Here is a 5126-nt window from a genome sequence, read left to right as displayed (position 1 = left end):
GACGATTTGACTGAGGACTGGTGAAACCGGATGGCAACACCAGGCTCCAGTCTGATTTGGCAGAGTTTCTACAGCTGGATGCCCTTCCTAACGCCAACCACTCAGAGAGTGTAGTGGGTGCTTTTACGTGTCACCCGCACGAAAACGGCCACGCTCGAAATGGTGTCTTTTATGTGCCACCCGCACAAGCCAGTCCAGGGGCACTGGCATCATCAGAGGAAACCACGTAAAGAACAAAGAACTTGAAACTTTAGAAACACTTAAATCTTAGAATCTACAAACCCAAAATGTGCTTTAATTTTCTATTAATAAGGAATCAATACCAGTTTCTGCAATGACTAACCAATTCTTCTTTTGACATGTTCTCTATTCAGTAAAGATATTACAGTTGGAAGTTTCGTGTCTCAGAAATCAGTCTTTTCCCACAGTCTCACTAATTTCCTCCTCTCACCCAACCACTCTCTTCTACATCTCTCCTGGTATCATAATACCTCTGCAAAGATCAAAGGTTACTATTCTGCACTCAGTGAACCTTCAGTTAAAACAAAACCTTTCACTCCACACCACACTCCAACTACACCAACACTGCCATCACTTGTTTCCCTTATTCTTGTTGCTGATGAGGGTATTGGAGATATTTGTAGTAGTAGTAATAGTAGTAGTAGCAGCAGCAGCAGCAGCAGCAACTCTTATAGTTGTTGAAATTGTAGTTGTTGATGTTCTTGTGGCTCTTTTGCAGTGATGGTTGTTGTGTCTTCATGGCTTGAGCGATGGTGTTGTTGTTGTTAATGGCAGTGGTGGTGGTGGTAGTGGCGGTGGTGGTGTTGATGGTGGTGGTGTTGGTGACATTGGTAATGTTTGTGTGATGGTGTTGTCAGTGTTAGAGGTAGTGATGGTAGTAAAATGGCCTTTGTGGTTCACATGTGGTGGTGGTGGTGGTGGTGTTGATTGGGGAGGGGGGGTGACTGTGATATTTACGATGGTGGTGGTAGTGATAATGTTGACAGTGTGATATTAGTTTTTGTTGTAGTAGCGGAGGTGGTGGTGGTGGTGGTGGTGGGGCAGCGGCGGTGGTGGTGTTAATGTGATCATTACTGTGGTAGTGGAGACCTTATGATGATGGTGATGGTGACACTGTTGATTGATAGTAATTGTGATGGTGGTGGTGGTGGTGGTGAGGTGGTGAGGGGTTATGTTGATGATGGTACTACTGTTGTTCATTATAATAGTAATCATGATGGAGATAGTGATGACAATGAAGATGGTGCTGTTTTTGTTGTTGTTGTTGTTGTTGGTGGTGGTGGTGGAGGTGGTTGCGGCGGTGGCGGCGGTAATGTTTGTTATAGTTTCTGTGACTCTTGTGTTTCACATCTTCCTATTCACAAAAATATTTCCATCCTTTAACAATAAGACCAACAACAGCGATGACAACAACAACAACAGCATCTATATTATAAGTATTGTTGTTTTATTTAAATGCTTTAGGGGGAGGAGGGGATCATAGTCTTATTTGCCAGTTGACTTATTTCTTTTTGTTTTTGTATTGTTTTTTATGGGTCTTTTACTCCTCTTTAAATTTCTTGAATCTCTCTCTGCTCACCTACATCCTCCCCCACCCCAACATGAAGTGGTGGATGTGTTATTTTGGAGATATGGGGAAATTTTTTTAAATGGCTGTGTGGTTAACAGACTTCCTTAGCAACCATGTGGCCTCAGGTTCAGTTCCACTGCATGCCACCTTCGGCAAGTGTCTTCTACAATAGCCTTGGGCTGACCAATGCCTTGTGAATGAATTTGATTTACAGAAACTGTGTGGAAGCCCATCATATATATGTGTGTGTGTGTGTGTGTATGCACGCATGTGTGTGTGTGTATGCATGTATGTGTGTGTGTGTATCTTTTACATGTTTCAGTCATTAGACTGCAGCCCATGCTGCAGCACCAACTTGAAGAGTTTTTAGTCGAACAAATCAACTGTGGTACTTTTTTTAAGCCTGGTGCTCATTCTATCGATCTTTTTGCCAAACCAATCAGTTATGGGGACACAAACACACCAACACTGGCTGTCAAGCAAAGGTGGGGGACAAACACATGCACAAAGACACACACATACACACAAACATATATGATGGGTTTCTTTCCGTCTACCAAATCCATTCACAATTTTAATAATAAAAATAATAATTATAATAATAGTATGGACTTGACAGAGCAAAATAGTGGTACGAACATAAACCAGAAGGCATCATCGAAAATGATAGTGGGATTTTATGATTCAGTGCGACCGTGAGATAGAGAATAGGAAGCCAGACATAGTGTTAATTAAGAAAGAAATCAAATGATGCTAGATCATAGATATAGCATGCCCAGCTGACAACAAGGTATGTGATAAGGAAGAAAGAAAAGTTGATAGATATGATAGGTTAGCATGCGAGGTTAAGCAGTTGTGGTCAATGAAAAAGGTGGTAGTAGTACCAATAATTGTCAGAGCCCTGAGAACAGGGAGTAAAAATCTTGAGAAGTACATGGAACAAATAGGGGCTGCAATAAGGGCGGAGCACTTGCAGAAAACAGCACTGCTTGGAACTGCTCAAATACTCCAGATGGTGCTTGAAAAATAAGGGGTGTTACCTTAGTTCACTAGTAGTGAACAGCTGACACCGTAGTACATCTCCAGCATAAGAAGCTGTGCAAAGGCAATAAATAATAATAGTAATAATAATAATAATAAATTCTCATGTTGTATGAAATAACAGAGATGTGTTGATTATATATGACAGTTAGATAATCTAGTTGACAACAGCATATTTTACTGCCAGTTAGCCTACCCAAGGTACACAGTAATGTACTTTATGAACTGCAGCAATATGCTTTGCAGTATGTATAAGTGGAAATCTATGCTATGTACTTTCTTGGTTTGAAAAGAATATTTATCCTTGTAATATAATTTACTACCCAAGGAAGGTTTATTTAGCAAACTGCTCTGTCATTTTTGGTAACATATATTGCATATGTTATTTTTTATTTTTGTTTTATTTGAATATATTATTTGTTAGTTTGGTCATGTGGTTAAGAAGTTTGCTTCCCAACCATATGACTTCATGTTCAGTCCCACTGTATGGCACCATGAACAAGTGTCTTCTACTATAGTCCTTTATTGACTGACATGGATGGATTTAGTAGACAGAAACTGCAAGAAGTCTATATGTACATACTCACACACACACACACACACGCACACACACACACACGCACACACACACACACACACACAGTGTGTTGGGTAAATAGTCGTCATTTTATACTTCTTATTTCGCGCATGCGCATTGTGTTTTGATGTTGTTGATTTCATAGTATAGCAACTAAAAAAAAAAGGTGCCACAACAAATACCAAACAATTTTTAACTCATTTCTCTAATATTCTTTTCTACTCTAGGCACAAGGCCTGAAATTTTGGAGGAGGGGGACAGTTGATTAGATCGACCCCAGTACACAACTGGTACTTAATTTATCAAGCCTAAAAGGATGAAAGGCAAAGTCGACCTCAGCAGAATTTGAACTCAGAACGTAAAGACAGATGAAATATTGCTAAGAATTTCGTCCGGCATGCTAATGTCTCTGTCAGCTAGCCACCTTTCATTTCTCTAATATTAGATGAGATATTTCATTGTTGTTTGTTCCTTCTTGAGCCATGCCTGACTCATAAGGGCCGATTTCCTGGTTTCAATGGCGTATAGGGTCCCCACCTGGACAGGACACCAGTCCGTCATAGGTGAGTTGCTAGATGCAGGAGGAAGGAGTGAGAGAAAGTTGTGGCAAAAGAGTCAGGAGAAGTTTGCCATTACCCACTGCTGGAACTGCGTGGAGCTTAGGTGTTTCGCTCATAAACACTCACATTGCCTGGTCTGAGATTCGAACCTGCAATCCCTCAGTAACAATGTCATTATGTTTGAAACTTACATCCACTGACAATGGTGTAATGTGAAAAAGATGAAATTCCACAGGATTGTCCAGTGTTGAGAGGTTATGATGCCAGGGTTTGTTTTAGTTCTTCAGATATCAGCAGCCAACAACACGTCACAGGAGATTAAGCAGGTGGTTCAAAAACATGGGAGGTTGGAATAAATAAAGTAACTTCAGAAAGTTCTTCCGAGGCCATGCAATTAATGAAGAAAAAGAGATTTGAATTTTATTGCACAAAAGAACTAAAGTGTTTAAAAAATTGTTGAAAATGTGCCAGTTTTGAAAAACATACTTAGGGGGATCTGTTGCTTCCACTTGCTCCCCTATTAGCTATGCCACTGTGTGTATGTGTATGTTACTCATTTCCTTCCACCAAGCCTAGTATACATACACTCATCGTGCCCCTCCTATGTTAACTCTGTTACTTCCTCTGTCTATACAATGTGTGGAGGTGCAATGGCCCAGTGGTTAGGGCAGCAGACTCGCGGTCATAGAATCGCGGTTTCGGTTCCCAGACCGGGCGTTGTGAGTGTTTATTGAGCGAAAACACCTAAAAGCTCCACGAGGCTCTGGCAGGGGATGGTGGCGAACCCTGCTGTACTCTTCCACCACAACTTTCTCTCACTCTTTCTTCCTGTTTCTGTTGTGCCTGTATTTCAAAGGGTCAGCCTTGTCACACTGTGTCACGCTGAATATCCCCGAGAACTACGTTAAGGGTACACATCTGTGGAGTGCTCAGCCACATGCACGTTAATTTCACGAGCAGGCTGTTCCATTGATCGGATCAGCTGGAACCCTCGACGTCGTAAGCGATGGAGTGCCAACAACAACAACAACAACAACAACAACAACTATACAATGTACGGCATGACTGAACAAACCAACCAACCAACCAGCCAACCAATCAAAAAAGCAAACAGTATTTATACCAGGTATTATTTTCAAATAGATCAACAATCACAAACAATGTCACATTTGAACAAAGCAAAAATTAAAATTTAAAAATATAATTCAAAAAAAGATTGATAATCTCCAAAACAAAACAAAAAAGACTGAAATTTTCAGTTCAGACAGGGAAATGTTAAATTACTAAAATATCACTGCAAGACACACACACACACACACACACACACACACACACACATGCACACAATCAGTATACA

This window comes from Octopus bimaculoides, chromosome 10, assembly GCF_001194135.2.
Source record: "Octopus bimaculoides isolate UCB-OBI-ISO-001 chromosome 10, ASM119413v2, whole genome shotgun sequence".
In the NCBI taxonomy this organism is placed as follows: domain Eukaryota; kingdom Metazoa; phylum Mollusca; class Cephalopoda; order Octopoda; family Octopodidae; genus Octopus; species Octopus bimaculoides.
This window is presented reverse-complemented; position numbering follows the sequence as displayed.